This window comes from Myotis brandtii, unplaced genomic scaffold, assembly GCF_000412655.1.
Source record: "Myotis brandtii unplaced genomic scaffold, ASM41265v1 scaffold59, whole genome shotgun sequence".
NCBI classification, from domain to species: Eukaryota; Metazoa; Chordata; class Mammalia; order Chiroptera; family Vespertilionidae; genus Myotis; species Myotis brandtii.
Window position 1 is genome coordinate 1,390,227 of NW_005370223.1, and position 17,795 is coordinate 1,408,021.

General features: G+C 38.8%; 1 long non-coding RNA gene across 1 annotated transcript in view; it reads left to right on the forward strand.

Annotated features, from left to right (window-relative positions):
* Positions 1-4,287: 4,287 nt before the first annotated feature.
* Positions 4,288-17,795, forward strand: part of LOC106728321 — a 247,245-nt gene continuing 233,737 nt past the window's right edge. Inside the window, exon 1 of the long non-coding RNA XR_001364619.1 lies at positions 4,288-4,424. This is a non-coding gene — a long non-coding RNA (uncharacterized LOC106728321). The remainder of the gene's footprint in view (positions 4,425-17,795) is intronic.

Genomic DNA, 17,795 nt, shown 5'->3' on the forward strand with positions numbered 1-17,795 from the left:
CCATGATGCCCACTGACCACCAGGGAGCAGACGCTCAATGCAGGAGCTGCCCCCTGGTGGTCAGTGCGCTCCCACAGGGGAAGTGCCCCTCAGCCGGAAGCTGTGGCAGCGCTAAGGAGGTCTGGTGGTCGGACATTCCCTGAGGGCCCCTGGACTGCCCATCCCCTCGAGTACACGAATTTCATGCACCAGGCCTCTAGTAATTATATATTTGTGTCTCCTCTATCAAGTGTTGTTTTTAGCTTGGGCCATTTAGTGCAAATCTTAGAGTAAAATTTTTATTTTTCTGTAGCAATCCTGTGCTCTTCCCCTTCCTCCAAGCATGTGATAGTGAGACTATTTAGTATGCTCGAGAAATTGACAACTTCCACTCATATTAATAATTATGTTAATAACATTCATATAACACTCTAACACTTGCACATATAACCTCATTATTTTCTCCATTTTGCCAAGAACTAAAGTAATTGGCCCAAGGTGGTACTAAGTCGTAGAGCTGGGTTTTAAATCTCACAGAACGAGCCAGAAACCTAGCACTTAGACACTATGCTCTATTTCCCTTTGAGTAACTTACTTAACCAATCAACATCTACTGAAATTCTGTGTGATCCATGCTTCCACATTTGTTTTCTCATATAACCTTGACAACAAGACTAAGAGGTAAGTGTAATGATTAGTTTTATTTTTCAATTGAGGAAACTAAAACTCAAGTTCAATGGCTAGTCCAAGTTCATATCACTAGTAAGGGGAAGAGTCTGAATTTAGAAGCAGATGCCCTGCTCTTTCTATCATGTCACAGCTGGATACAAATCAATGAATTAATACTAAGCTCCTGGGGCCTAATGTGTCATAGTTTTTACTTTACATATCTGAGTCTTACAAGCAGGGGCTTTGGGGCTTGGCAGACCTTGGCTTGAGTCCTGGTTCTGGGACATTGGTCAAGTCCAATTAAACTGTTAGTGTCTCAGTTTCCTTATCATGAGAATAAGTTTTATGTGTGAAAATTAAATGAGATTTGCACGAGGAGAATGCCCACGACACAGTAAAGCTCTGTACTTACTAACTTCTATTCAGAAGGATGACAGAGGATTACACCCAGGATCCAGTGTCAGGAGGAGGATTTGAACTCTTAACTTTCTGCTTGACTCCACTAGACCTCTCTACTTCTCATGTTCCCCCATATGCTCTCTCTGCTGCTGCCCATCACCAACTTACTTAATAGTCTAGTGGGGTGGGGGTGGGCAGAATGAATGTCTCTTGCAAAAGTAGCAACAAGTTTTATTGAAGCCTCCATAACCAATTCCAAAGGTAAGAAAATATTTATTTTAGAACTAAATAGTTTTGAGTACAATGTCGCCAAGTCAGAGAAGGAGAAAGAATAGAATTAAGTCTGTGGGAATTTGTAGTCTCAGGGTCTATCATCAATTTAACCTTATTCAGTTTTTCTGGAAATAGCTGCTTAGAGCAATACACAACTCCTGGGGCCAAGAGGGGAATCCCCCCAACCCCCAAAAGGTCAGATCACTCCTGGACAAACCAAAACAAAATGGAGCAAAGCCAAACAAAACAAAGCAAACAAAACAAATTTGAGTAAAGAAAAAAATAAAAAGAAAGAAAAAAATACCCCTCTACTCCAACAAAACAAATAGTTCCATTTAAAGATCATCAAAGGATGCCTGGATTTTACAGTTTTTTTTACTCCCCGGATTTAAGAAACACTTTAAATGTACTGGATTATGACCAGTTCTCACCTTCTATAGAAGTGAGGTGGAGGTGCCATAAGCTTGCAAGGTGAATTTGCATTTTTGGGGAGAGAGAGAGAGAGAGATCTGGAAACTCTTCCCAGAGGCCTGGTCTCCCTGGTGGTCAGGTTGCCTAAAGGCTTGAACTTGGGCACACGCCCCCCTCTCCTTTTTATCTCCCTCCCCATCAGCTGCTTTCCTTTCTCAAAATCATGCAGTTGTTACCCAAGGTAGGGGACAAGAATTTTTTTTTCCAGAATGGGCTATGAACCTAGGATACAATTACTCATATGGTTTAATTTAAAATGCAGAATCTTTGAAAAATAGGTATTTTCAAAATAAGTGTTTTGGTCTGGAGCTCTGGTTCTCATTAACGTGGCTGAAGCCCTTGATGATATGTTGGAACTGCTCAGACACCAGCTCACACGCCTGCTCTCAGGTGTTCATAAACCCCCTGCCTTCCCAGGGGACCTTGGTCAGCGGCATCCTGACAGGGCTGCGCGGGGCCTGGGGTTCCCCTCACTCTCTCCGTGACTTTTTTGAGAGGGAGCTGAGTAGTTTAATGTGATGTTTCGCTAATCTCTGCCCACTCTGCCGAAGTGCATGGTGCAGGAATGACAGTACCTGGGGTCTGATTCTGCCTTCAAACACTCGCTTGATTCCTCTGGGTGCGTGGTCTCCTGTCTCCCCTGCCGACCAAGTTTCTACAACCAAGGACTGACTTTCATTGGAGTTCATTGCACAGGAATCTTTAAGGAAAAATGTTGGCTGAGGTTGAAGAGCCTTTCCAATCTGATGGGAGTGTATTGAGTATTATTAGACTGAGCCAAATGTCATCTCTGTGCCTACTGTTAAAACCAGAATGTATGGTACAAAAAAAGGCATTCCATAGACATGTAAAATTATACGTTCACTCTAAGACATGCCTTTTATTTACAACTAGAGGCCCGCCCGGTGCACGAAATTTGTGCACTTGGGGGGAGGGGCGGGGGCGGGGGGGTGGAATCCCTCAGCCTGACCTGTGCCCTCTCACAATCTGAGACCCCTCGGGGGATGTCCGCCTAAGCCGGCAGTCAGACAAGACATCCCTCTTGCAGTCTGGAGCTCTCGCAGTCCAGGACCTCTTGCTCCTTACTGCTCGCCTGCCACCACCGCTGCACTCCCCAGTCATGAGCCCGACTTCTGGCTGAGTGGTGCTCCCCCTGTGGGAGCGCACTGACCACCAGGAGGCAGCTCCTGCATTGAGCATCTGCCCCCTGGTGGTCAGTGCACGTCATAGCGACCGGTCATTCTGCCGTTTGGTTGATTTGCATATTAGGGTTTCATTATATAGGATGTGCAAAAAACTCTGATATTAACTGCTGGATCTCAAGAATGACCTTCTTTACGGAGGAAAGCAAGAAACCTGGTAACCCGTTTTCTACAGGTCTTCAGGAAAGTGATAGCAGAGCTATACAAACACTGAAATTTCAGGGCTGAGCCCTAGACAGTGAGTGTGGGGTGCATGGGCCTTCTCTTCCTCGAGCCTGTGAGGAGAGGTGCTGGCCTGTAAACATGAAGCCTGGAGGCTGGGATTCCACAGAGGAGATGCAATCGTAAAACCTTTCCTACCCCTTAGCCACTTTGGGAAGACTTCCCTTCAAAAGACGCCGAAAGAGCCTCTCAGTTTTCCATTTAGAAAGTTAAGAAAGGCCGTAGTCTTTTAAGTTTGTTATCCTCTGATTCTTCTTGGGATTCAACCTACTCGAGCCCAGACAGACACTAAATTCTACCACGCCCCATATCCTTGGCATCTTGGCCCAGGCCCCCAATGCTAAGCCTCTGCTTTAGAGTTCTTTTCTCCTCAGACTACCCAGGTGGCTGGCCCCTTCCCCACAGGCTCTGCTTTGGCCTCTGGGATGCTTGGCCTTCTCGCCTTATCTTCTCAGTGAAGGCCCCTTTCACCATCTGCTCAGCAGAAACCTGTTGGAGATCTGCTCTTAGCATTTCTCCGCTCCCAGCCCACAGTTCCCTACTTGTGATTCTGCAATAAAGAAATGCATTGAGAATCAAAAGCTTTTTGTATCATATTTGGTAACAAAAACAGATGTGAACTGATGGGAAACTATTTGTCCTCCTGGCTGTTAATATTCATACATTTGTCTGCAGAAATATGAGCGTGCTTGGTGTGTTGCCCAGGTATTATATTGACTATATGTGTTCCATTATTTGTTTTTTAAAATAATAAAATGTTTCGTGTACATCCAAGAATTATGTATTAACTGTATGAGCTCCCTTAATAATTTTCTAAAAGAGGGAAAATCCTGACTCCAGAAATAATAGCATACCCATTGCCCTGAGGCTTAATGGGTGTAACTCAGTATGCAAATCTGTCTGGCCACTCCTTGGCTTAAAACTGATTTCCTCCTTATTCTTTGGATAAGATTAACACCTTGAATGCAATTTACAAAGTGCCCCAGGCTCTGGCCTCACCTACTTTTCTAGCCTGATCTTTAGTCGCTCTCCTCCTTTTTTCCCTGCTAGGATTGTAGGATTCTGCTATGAATAGTTTTATTTTTAGTCTGAAGAGCAACTCTTATCCTTCCGACCCCATCTAGGTTAACTCTGCACACCTTCAGATTTCTGGCTAAAGATGGCTGCAGTAGAAAGATTTCTCCAGAGTTCCTTTCTCCCATCATCCAGGTAAGACTTTCATAGCTCCTGTAATTTTCTGTCACAGTAATTTTCAGAATGGCAAATAGGTACTTAGTTACACTCTTTCCTTTATTCTGTCTTCCAACCAGATTTCATTAGGTGTGGGACAGATGTCCTCTGTCTGTGGATGTATCTTCAATGTTTAGCCAGTATCTGAATTTTTAAAATATGTTTTTTATTGATTTTAGAGAGAGAGAGGGGAAGGGAGAGGGATAGAGTAACATCGATTTGAGAGAAGCATCAATCAGCTGGCTAATTATGACAACAGCACTTACACATCAGACATTTAGCAGTGAACCTGTCCTCAGCTCTCATAGGGAAAGACAGATGACAAATGAAGACTGTTATTTCCAGAAGCATGTGTCCCTGAATGTTTTATAAAATTGTGTAAAATTGTTCTAGCCCTGGCTGGTGTAGAGCATTGGCCCACTCACCAAAGGGTCAGAATTCCGGTCAAGGACATATTCCTGGGTTGGGGGTTTGCTCCCTGCCCCAGGTTGGGGCACATGCGTGAGGCAGCCAGTTGACTTGGCTCTCACACATCAATGTCTCTCTCACTCTCTTTGTCCTTCTCTCCTCACCTCCCACCATCCCTTCCACTCTCTCTGTAAAAGCAATGGAAAAAAAATCCTCAGGTGAGATTTAACAAAAATAAGTCTTCTAAGTCCTTTTGACATGACCTTTGATAGCATCTTTTGCCTTCTGGCACGATAAGATAGTCCAGGCTCATCTTTCATAATTCCTGCCCCAGATCTAGAGTCATCCATTTCTTTTCATGAAAAGGATTCCTTTTTGTGGAAAAATAACATTTAGAACCCAATCTGGGTACAAAGATACTTATCGCTGAGATTGGTCATAGTTCCTAAGCCTTTTCAACAGACAAAGCTATGACATAGGTACTTTTTTTGAAGATAAAATACATTATAAATTCATGCCGATATTTCTAACTCAAATTCAGGACTATGAGGTTTTCACTTAACCTCATCAGTCTTATATCAGTATCTGCTTCCTACCATGCTAAAAATTATGGTTCACAGTGAAAAACAACACGCTTGCTCGATTCCTTTGTCTCATGTCAATGGACAATTAGAATAAAACTAACAGCAACACAAACATGACTACCTAAATCAGTTTGAGTTGTTGCTATTTGCAGTCCTTTTGCCCTTAGGGCATATCCTAGTAGGGATGTATAGTCAAATTGTTCTAATTTAAAGCAGCCTGGAGTAATCTCTCTCTATGTGGTTCATACCAGCAACTAGATAAATAGTTAGGCTCACTTGTTTCCTTTGCTCTTGATTTTCAAGAATTGCTTTTAAAAAACTTATTTTTTAAAAAAATTTTACATAAAATATGTTAGCAGTTCAAAAGACATAACTACCAATAAAAAATATTTAAAGAAGTTAAGTTTTTTTCCTGTCCCCTCCACCCTACCTTAGGACCAAACTGATTGATACACTAATAAATGGAATTGCTGAATTACATTAATAAGTAAAACTATTAGGCATTTCTTTTGGCCTAGGGAGACCATGAAAAATTATTGAGACATTAAGGGGATTATGAATCAAGAAAGTGTGAGTGTCTGTAGTATACATAGAGAGTCCTCATTTCTTTTTACAGCTGCCTGGTACCCTTTTGGGTGGATATACTACAGCTAATCCCACCAGCCCACGAGTGATGAAACTTTGGGTTGTTTCCAGCTTTTAGCTATTTTGAGTAGTGCTGAGATGCACAGATTTGAGCATGTGTGTTTTTGTATCTTTGCCAGTGTTTCTGTGGGAGAGATTTCTAGAAGTGGAATGGCTGGGTCAAAGGGTAAATGTATATGACATTTTGTAGATACTGCCAAATTCTCCTTCATAGGGGCTATGCTATTTTGCATTTCCATCACCAAGTTACGCGAGTGCCTGTTCTTTAAAGTCTTGCCAACAAAGTATGATGTCAAAGTTTTGGGGTTTTGCCAATATTATAGGTGAGAAATTGTATCTAATTGTAGTTTTAATTAGTATTTCTCTTATTATGAAAGCGGTTGAGCATTTTTTCATATACGTAAGAGTAATTTGCATTTTTTTTTCCTATGAACTGTTTGTTTACATCACTAGTAAAATTTTCATAGGGTTTTCGGTTGTCTACATTTTTGGAGACTTTATATATAAGTTGAAAATATTTTTTTCTGTTTTGTCATTTGCATTCTTTCAATCAATATGTATTTCCAAATATGCCTCCAGATTATCATTTGTCTTTTTAGTAGCATATTATTGTGATATATTTTCCCCTTGTTATGCAAATTCTTGTACTTTTATTTTGGTGAAACTTTTTGGAGGCTGAGCCACACAGTAGGAACATTTTCTCTAGTCTACCACCTTGTACTTTCTTTGACTGCCCATTTGACTTTGCCATGCTTCTCTATGTCCAGAAACTGGGGGAAGACAATCAAAGAAAAATCATGTAAAATTTGCAATGGCCAAGATACAGTTTCTTACCCGGAAGTGTCAGGGCCTAGAATGACGTTGTGCATTTTCCTTTGAACATGCAGTCAGTCATCTTTGGTATTTAGCTTCAAGTTGTGACTCTAAAATATCCTGTTTCTACCTGGAAAGTTGGCTTTCAAATATATTGACTACAAGCAGTTGCCTTTGTTTTCCCTAATAAAACATAGGGGAGTAGATCAATTGCCAGAGCAGAGAAAGCATACGCTAACGGAGCAGTGAAATGCTAGAGGCTGACTTGACAATGTGTTTTTGTTCATCTTTGGTGGAGTTTGTGTATGTGTGCATGCGTATTATCTATAGAGGTTCCCTGTACCGCCTTTTCCTCCTAAATGATACTGACTTATAACCACTCAAACTGTGCAGTAGAGAAGCAAGGAGACGTTTTGTAGAAGAATGAGGTCATGTTTGCATTATAATATTAGAAAACACTATCTTTGACCCTAATTAAGTGAAATGTTATCCCAACACAATACACTCCATTACATTTTAAATTTTGTTAAAATTTTATTTAAGTTTGGGAAAATTTGTTTTCTGTCTTATTATACAGGAACCTACACAGAGCCCTAAAATATATTTTACTTGGCTCCATACAGAATACACTTGCTGACCCCTCCATTAAATAACTGTAATACTTGTGAGTGAAGGAGAAAGTTTAAAGTGTTAGGAAAAGTATGGCAAGGGGATGCATCTACTGCACGGCATAGACATGCACTCTCTAGGATGCAGAAGAATTCTCACCCCACCCGCACCCGGCAACAGTAGTCTGATTCTTCAGTGCTAGAGTGAAAACCAGGTATATACATTTTAAACACAACTCCAGATGATTCTATTGGAGTTTGGACTAGCATGAGAAAGTTGGTGTGGGATGAGGCAAAGCCTCTCTAAGGAAGTAAATTCTAAGCTAAGACTTGAAGACTGAATAAAGATAAAGCAAAAATGGGCAGTTTGGAGAAGAGTTCTGAGAAAAAGCAGGAGTATCTGAGGAAATGAAGAAATGTGGGGTTTCTGGAGCAGAGAGAGTGAGGTGAAAAATGCAAGAGACAGAGGAAACTGGGGACATTCTTTGAAGGTAAAACTGATCAGAGAATGACCCTGACCCCTCCTACACTCATTTTGATAAATCAGCACATTGAAGGACACACCTGGAAAGTTGATGAATATTCTATTGAGATCCTCCCCAGACCTCCCCTAAAATTCCTACCTTCAGAAAACAGATAAAATCCCCCAAGATAAAGGAAGCCATCCAGTGTTCTTCTTGGAGCACGCCTGTGCCCCTTCTTCTCTCAGGCAAGCACTTTTGCTCTCTAAACTCTAAGAGTCAACACGAGACTTGCAATCAGGGAGCAGCATGCAGTGACAGCTTATACAGAGCTAACCCCCTGAACCTGTGTCCAAGGCCCCCTTTCCTCTGACTTTTCAGTGAGCTGGAAGCAGCCCGCTTCCGTCATCATGACTTGTACTTCTCAGTGAGACCACGCAGCCCTATGTGGCTCACTTCCTTTCCATAAGGTTTCTAGAGGGCCAAAGCAGTACTGTCTAGCTTTCTCCTGTTGCTTTTTCTATCCTAACACCTTCCTTTTTCACTCCCCCAGCTTTAACAAATGTACTCTCAAAATCACCTGGACTTATGAAATCGTTCCTACGAAAAGTCAAGAACGCACACACTAGAGCTGGCCTGAGGCATACTGGCTTTAGGCCTGGTCCCTTTCCGGTGACTCTACCAGACTAACGCACTCATATTAGTATCCTAAATTATGTTCATCCATAATTTTCTTCTTAGTTATGTGATCCTGTACAGATATTGATATACATATATTTATGCCACAAACATCAATTTAAGGTGCCATTAGTACAAGATACAGTTATTTCGTTTTATGCAAAAAGAATAAAAATGCTTCCAACTAAACTGACACAATCTTTTCTTAGTCCTTGTATTTTTTATTTTAAACTTTTTGAATTAGTTCTTTTAGACCTATTTGGACATCAGTCTTCTGCACACATAAAAAAGATAAGTGAAGTAAGTTGGGTAAGAGATTTATAAAACTTATTCCTATTCAGAATTTGACTATTTCTAATTACTTTTCAATTTACAGACATTGGGGGTCTTTGCTTTTCCATGCACTGCTGTCATCTGTGCCATCAAGAGCATTAGTGATGCAGTATTGCCTGTGATAATGCTCCATTGTTGCCCTGGGATGTTCCTTGAAGCCCCTGACACCCATTGCAAGTTGCTCTTAACTACTCATGGTAAAGCGCTTGCATTTTGGTAGTTTTTTTCCAAGCAGTTCTTTTAACATTACCTCACTTTAACCTATTGGGTAATTTATTTTTAGCATCAAACCCAATTAGTCCAAAGGTGTGAGGGGAATCTGATCTAAATATTTGTCTATTTAACCCTTCCTTAGAGGAAGCACTGAATTTTTCTCTATTCTGTACATAATTGCTGCTCTGTACCCAGGGCTAATTAAGGAGGAAGGAGCATAAAATTCATGTGACAGGGTTGTGGTACCACAGAGGTCACAAGATATTTTAGGGAAGACTAAAAGTTGGAGAGGTAAAGATAACAATAAAAAATGTGTTTCTAATTTAATGTGTTCACAATAGTTTACACATGAGGCTGTGACTAGAACATGTTGGAAACAGAATAAGTAAAATAAAAGCTTGAAAAACAATTCCATTTTATGGACTGAAACATTTTAGGGGAAATATTTGCTTTAAATTAATTCCAAGGTCCCACAATAAAATATGGATCTTTTCTATTTCTCTGTGGTAGTGGTGGTGGTGGTGGGGTGTTGTATGGACAAGGGGAAAACAGATATTAAAAGAGCTTTGAAGTATTGAGATTTAAACCAACCCTCTGTGGAAAGGTTGGGGGAGAGGGGTGTGAAAAAATTCACCATTTGGCAAATTTTCAAAATAGGTTTTTTAAAAAGTCTTTTTTTACTTCTCTCCCGGGTTCTTAATTTTGAGACAGGAATAATAACGGGGCCCAGTAGTTTCTGCTCTTGGAACAAATTCTAAAAAAGGAGTGCTCAGGCCTGGACAGCATGACTCAGTGGTTGAACGTCAGCCTATGAACCAGGAGGCCCTGGTTCGATTCCTGGTCAGGGCACATACCTGGGTTGTGGGCTCGATCACAAGGATAAACTCAAAATAGGTAAAAGACTTAAATATAAGTCACGATCCCCAGTGGGGGGCATGCAAGGAGGCAACCAATCAATGATTCTCTCTCATCATTGATGTTTCTCTCTCTCTCTCTCTCTCTCTCTCTCTCTCTCTCTCTCTCCCCCTTCCTCTTTGAAATCAATAAAAATATATTAAAAAATAAAAAGGAGTGCTTAGAATTTTTTAAAGAAACCTGAAATTAGATAAATGTTAGTGACTCAAGCAGCTAGGAGAGGGCTGAGGGAACCATGTGATGGCTGGCATCAGAGACCAAAGAAGGTGCCACTCCTACATAAGGGCAAGGACAGAGCACGTAGGCAAGAAGATTGGTTATGAGTGGCTTGTGTCAGCCTAGGAAGATGCCCTTTCCTCTATTCCTCCCTCCTTTCCTCCCACCCTCCTTCCTCTCTCTCCCTCACTCTTTCCTTTCTTCCTCCCTCTCTTCCTTTCTGCTTTCCTCTCTTTCTTCCTTCCTTTTTCTTTCTTCTTTTCTTTGTCTTTTTCCTATAACAAGGAAAGCAATTCACAATTCTTCATCCAAAACCCCACTGCAAGGCCCATTTTGAATTCACAATACTTCATATTTTGGAAAGGTAATTAAACGTATATACTGTATAACATTTACATCCCTAATAAGGTCTGATGAAGCACTCTGTAATGATTGCAGTTTAATACAGTAGTGTTATCACTCAATAGAATAAATACAGACTATCAATAGTTTTGCATCAGGTTAGGTCAGATTTTACACTTCTTCTAACCTTTTGATATTTATAGCTTTTGGATGTTGGCATTCTGGATAAGGGCATGTGGACTTGTAAAAATCAACGCTGCTGTGGTATAATGCACATACTAGTAGGATGTGTCCATCTTACATGTGCAGTTTAATGGGTTCTGACAAATCTGCTCACTCACAATCAAGAACAGGTTTACCACCCCCCAAATTGTTCTCATGCTCCAGGTCCAAGGCAACTGACCTTTGTACCACCATAGACTAGATTTGTTTTTCCAGATTTTTTTGGTAAATGATATCATACAGTATTTACTTTTTCCTGTTTGCTTTATTTTGGTCAGCTTGTTCTGGAGATTCATCCATGGTGGTGCATGTGTTCCTTTTTTTTTTATTGCTGAATAGTATTTCATTGTATCGATGGACCACGATTTGTTAATCCACCTACCTTCTGATAGACATCTGCATTATAGAAATAATGCAAAAGATTTGGTTGTTATGAATAAAGGTCCTATAAACATTTATATACAAATTTTAAAAAAATTCTTTGGATAGAAGAGTGAAATAGCTTGATCAGATACTAAGTGTATTCTGTACTTTGGAAGAAACTCCCAAATGTCTTCCATTGGCTCTATCATTTTGCATTCCCAACAGTAGTGTATGAGAGCTCCAGTTGCTCCACACCCTTGTCAGCACTTGGTATTGTGGGTCTTTTAAAATTTTAGTTGTTCTGTTTTAGTTTTTATTTCCTCATGACTAATGATGCTGAACACCTTTTTAGGTGTTTGTTTGCCGTTCTTATATTTTATTTTGTAAAATGTCTATACAACTCTTTTTTTGGCCCATGTTTTATTGGGTTGTTTTGTTTTTATTGAGTTATAGGAGTTTTATTTTTTAAAAATGCATTCTGGATACAAGTCCGTTGTCAGATTGTATTGCAAATCGTTTATTTCAGTCTGTGGCTTGCTTTTTCATTTTCTTAATGAGTATCTTTCAAAGGATGGAAATTTTAATTTAGAGGGAGTTCAGTTTGTCTTTTAAAGCTTGTGCTTGTTTGGGTTAACAAGGGGATCTTTGCCTACTACTTGTCAGTTTTGTTGTTGAGTGTTGTCTATTTATAAGCAATAAATAGTCACTGAGGCAAAAATGATCTTAAGAGCCTGCTGTATGCCTGGCTGTATTCTAGAGACTTCCTTGAATGTCATTAATCTTCATAACAAGTCTTTGGAAGTCTTAAAGGCTATGTGATAGAGGTTCAAGAGAGGTTAATTAGCTTACTCAAAGTTACATAGCTGTTTAGTAGAAAAGATAGGATTTAAAATTAGGTCTCCTGAGTAATAATAATAGCTTCCACTTATTGAATACTTAACCTATGCCATTCACACTGTACTAAGTGCTTTAAACTGATCACAACAACCTTATGAAATAAGTAATATCATTTTACAATATCCTTTTACAGATGAGGAACTTGGGACTCAGAGAAGGAAAGTAACTTTGCCAGTATCATAATGCTCTTAAACTCGGTATTTCATGCTTTATTCCAGTCCCTTGTAGGATTCGTATTTTAAGAGGGAATGTGATGGGTTTCATACCTTTGTTATGTAAATGGAAGCTTTACTTTTCAATGGCCTTACTAGGCAACAATAGCTTCTGGAGGTGAATATTTAAGAAAAGATTGAAATAATTTCTTTTATTTTAACCCTCCTGTTCTATAAGACTGTATCCTAGGATGTAGGTTTGGAACCCACAAGGAGCTGTGATGGGTAATCAGTGTTTGTACCCATTTAATCACGTTTTCCTGAAAATGTGGCATCTTGTCTTGATTCTTTGCACTGATTTTATAGTCTAATTTAGTGGTTTGACTCCTGATTCCCTAAGGACTGCTTTTGGTTTGAAAGGATCATACTTGCATTGTCTACAGAAGTTTGCATTTACAATAACTTTAAAAGAAGCTGCAAATATGGTCTAAAATAAAGCTTCACTTCTTCTGTTGGTATCATTTTTGTCTAGAGTTGCATCTCTTGTTATTCTTCCTCTCTTTCTTTCTATACATTTTATTGTAAAGCCAGACAGTAGTTTTTTCTCAGCACACTGCCACCTCCAACATTACCACAGAAATCTCTTTGGATGTTATTCAATCTCTTTCTCTCTTTCTTTCTCAAAACACAGCACAGTACATACACACCTACACCCACACACTTAGAGACAGCAAACTTCTACAAAGGGAGTTGGTGTCCTGTGATGCCAAGACACCAAGAGAGAATTCTAGAAGTCGCCCTTCTTTTTCATCCCAAAGTGCAAAAACGTTGGGTTGTTCTATGAGCACAGGTGATTACTCAATCTCAAGTTGGGTTACTTTCATGAAAAGTATGAGGTTTCTCTTCTGAACAGTGGGCCAGAATATTTGAAATCTGAACCATTTAGGTCACAGGTCACTAAATACTTCTAAGTAAATGATTTGGTGACAACCCAACTCTGTTGACTCAAGCCCTTAAAATCGGTCTTCTCTTCACTGGCTTCCTTTTAAAGGGGAACTTAAAAACATAACATTTCTACATAAAAGAGGCTGTGTACATAGGCCTGCACTCTGGTCCGCTTTCAGACTGGAAAGGCCATCTCCAGAGTAACAGGAATGGGAGGATGACAAGGGAGCTGCGGGCCCTGGGCGCCCCTCGGTTTCAGAACTAACCTGAGATAGCAGTCTTCAGACCTGTGAGTATGCTACGTTCCCATGTGCACTTGCACACAGAACTCAGTTTTCAATCCTTATCATTTTTCATTTCTATTTGTCTTTTTAAACATTCCCTGAGAACTCACCTGGATTCACATTTACCCCTCAGTAGGATCTTACCCAGAGTGGGACAATGTAATAGTTAAAAATACTGACTTTTGGAGAAAACTCCTTTAAAGGTTAATCAAAGTACCTCAGTTTGGTGGGATTTTTGTCTTTCCCTGTTTTGGACATATTTATTTTTAGGAAGGAGCTGAATCTGTAAGAGGTCGTTCTGAACTCAGAATACTCAAAAGGCTGTAGGTTAGTCCTTATGAATCTTCTAAATGTATGTTTAACCTTTTAAATGAATGGTTTCTGGGACTACCCAAAATTTCAAGATACATTTTCTAAGACCCACACATAAAAGTTATGCATGATTTCTTTTGGATTTGGCATATTATCACATAGGTAGTAAAAGCTTATTTTATCACATAGTAGAATGAACTATTTTCTCTTAAAGCATTTAATTTTCATCTTATTTCAAATTGCAATATTTTAAAGATTGTCTATTTATTATTACAAATATATTTTTCAAATGTGTGATGAACATTTATATTTTAATGTAAAAGACTGATAACTAATGAAGCTGAAGCAGTAATAAAAATACTCCCAAGCAAACAAAAAGTCCTGGATATGATGGCTTCACAAATGAGTTTTTTATTTTATTTTATTTTTTTCACAAACGAGTTTTACCAAACATACAAAGAACTAATACCTATCCTGTTCAAACTATTCCAAAAACTTCAAGAGGAAGGAACACTTCCAAACTCTTTCGATGAGGCCAATTATTCTAATTTGAAAACCAGATAAATACACTATAAAGAAAGAATATTACAGGCCCATATCCTTGATGAGCATAGATGCTAAAATCCTCAATAAAATATTATCAAATCAGATCCAGCAACACATTACAATGATTATATACCATGACCAAGTGTGATTTATTCCAAGAATGCAGGACTAGTAAATATTTGCAAATCAATAAATGTGATACATCACATAAACAAAATAATCATATTAATAGATGCAGAAAAGGCATTTGACAAAATCCAGCACCCATTTTTAAAAATAAAAACTCAGCAAAGTGGGAATAGAAGGATCATATCTCAAAATAATAAAGGCCATATATAATATACATACAGCCATCATCATATTCAATGGGCAGAATCTAAAAGCCTTTCCCTTAAGAACAGGAATAAGACATGGATGTCCACTTTCACCACTCTTATTCAACATAGTACTAGATATCTTAGCCACAGCCATCAGACAAGAAGAAAAAAATAAAAGGCATCCAAATTGGAAAGGAATAAGTAAAACTCATTATTTGCATATGACATGGTATTGTACATAAAAAACCCTAAAGACTCGGCCGAAAAACTTCTAGATTTAATAAATGAATTTGGCAAAGTAGCAAGATACAAAATTAACATCCAGAAATCAATGACATTTTTGTACACCAATAATGAACTGTCAGAAAAAGAAACTAAAAAAAAAATTCCATTTACCATTGCAACAACAAAAACATAAGATACCTAGGAATAAACTAAACCAAAGAAGTAAAAGACCTGTACTCAGAAAACTATAGGGCATTGAAAAAAAAATAGAAGAACATACAAATAAGTGGCAGCATATACCATGCTCATGGATTGGTAGAATTAACATCATTAAAATGTCCCTACTACCCAAAGCAATCCATAGATTCCATGCAATTCACATTAAAATACCATCGGCATATTTCCAGGATCTAGAACAAATATCCCAACAATTTACATAAAACAAAAAATGACCCCAAATAGACACAGCTATCTTAAGAAAGAAGAAAAAAGTTAGAGAGATCACAATACTGGATATCAAATTATACTACAAAGCCATTGTAATCAAAACTGCCTGGCACTGACACAAGAATAGGCATATAGAACAGAACAGAAACCCCAGAAATTGACCCACAACATTATGGTCGATTAATATTTCACAAAGCAGACAAGAGCATATAATAAAGATAGTACCTTCAATAAATGGTGTTGGGAAAATTGGACAGGTACATGCAAAAAATTAAACTAGGACACCAACTTAACACCATACACAAACAAGGATAAACTCAAAATAGGTAAAAGACTTAAATATAAGTCACAAAACCATAAAAATCCTAGAAGAAAACATAGGCAGTGAAATTTCAGACATCTCATGTAGCAGAATTTTACCGATACATCTCCTAGGGCAGTGATTGGCAAACCGCGGCTCGCGAGCCACATGCGGCTCTTTGGCCCCTTGAGTGTGGCTCTTTCAAAAAATTCCACGTGTGGGTGCGCACGTACAGTGCGATTGAAACTTCGTGGCCCATGCGCAGAAGCCGGTTTTTGGAAAGGAGATAGACGAAACAAGTATACAAGACGAGTGTGGATGGGAGAATTGGAAGGGGTCGACCTCAGCGAACGTACCTCAATCAGATTGAGGACGTTTTTAGCAAAGGCCAGCTTAGGAATACCCTAATTAAGTTAATAATGATGTAACTACCGATATAGTTTAAGTTTTAAAAATTTGGCTCTCAAAAGAAATTTCAATCGTTGTACTGTTGATATTTGGCTCTGTTGACTAATGAGTTTGCCGACCACTGTCCTAGGGCAACAGAAACTAAAGAAAAAAATTAACAAAGGGAACTACATCAAGCTAAAAATCTTCTGCACAGCAAAAGAAACCATCGTCTAAATGAAAAGGGAACTCACTGTTATCTGTATGGGAGAATATATTTGTCAATGATATATCTGATGAGGGGTTAATTTCCAAAATTTATAAAAGACTCATATAACTCAACCAAAGAAAAGCAATCCAACCTGAATAGACATGTCTCCAAGAGGACATAGAGAGGGCCAATAGACATATGAAAAAAATACTTAAAATCACTAATCATCAGAGAGATGCAAGTTAAAACTACAGTGAGGTATTATTGCACTGGGTAGAGGCAGGCAAAGTGGGGAGGAAATTGGGGATATCTGTAATACTGTCCACTAGTTAAAAAAGAAAAAGAAGAATCTGCAGTGGATAATTAATGGGATGATTTATAACTCTCCTATCCCAGGATATGCTTCTAAACTGTAGTTTTTGGAGTTCTGTGTTTGATAAGAATTTATCATTATGTCACTGAAACATCATCTAAAATAATCTAAAAGAGAATAATATAGTCACAAAGGCATGCGATGTATCATCAGAGAACCTGGGTTTTGGTTCTAGCTTTGCAACTTATTTATGTGGTCATCAAAAATTTACCCCTGTAAATCTCAGTTTCTTTATCTGGAAATGTCAAACATAATACCTTTATTGAAGATTATTGTCAGATTTAAATGAGATGTAGAAATGAAAGCAATTTCTAAAGCATAAAGTCAATTATTCTATATTGGAGAAATGTTCCTCAAATGACAATAGCTGCCAAAAGTGCCAATGAGATCTTGGCTGAAATGAAGGAAGAATAGTTAAGTATATAGACTAAGAGAGAGGATAGTCAACATTGTCTGTCCTGGGATGATTACATATGTAATTCTATATTCAGGTCTATTTTTTTAGCAACCTGCGTGGCAGCTAGATTGAATCTCATCAGAATGCTCAGAAGATTGGACAAATACTTATGAGGCATATTTGAAGAAATTGAGAAGACTTAAGTGGTAATGGTGAGGATGAGATAATCATCTTCAAATAGTGGAGGAATGTTAGGTAGTAGAAGGATTTAGTTTGTTCTGTTTGGTCTCAAGGGGTGGCAAAAGGACAAATGAATGAAGCTAGATTTCTAGTCACAGAGAGAAAGAGCTTTCAGATAGAGCTATCCATGGCTACAGCAGGACTGGAGAAGTTCCTATCAATGAAGGAACTTCATTACCATGGACTGGATGACCACCTGACAGGGAAGAGAACTCATGAATCAGATGGGTGGTCAAGCACAGTGACACCTTAGTGGCTTCAGCTCTCATGAGCCCATCACTCCATGACATAGTCTTATTTATCTTTCTATGTATCTCTGTACCATAGGATATTACAATGTCCTATAATATATCATGCTTGCATTTCCTGCATTATTTAATCCCAGACTAAAAAAACTTCACTTAAACTGAGATATACCTTGAATTTTCTTTCCCATTCTGCCTTGGCTTCCAGACAGGTCATGAATGCTCTGACCACTCCTGTGCCTTAGAACAGCAGACCTCAGAGAGACTTCA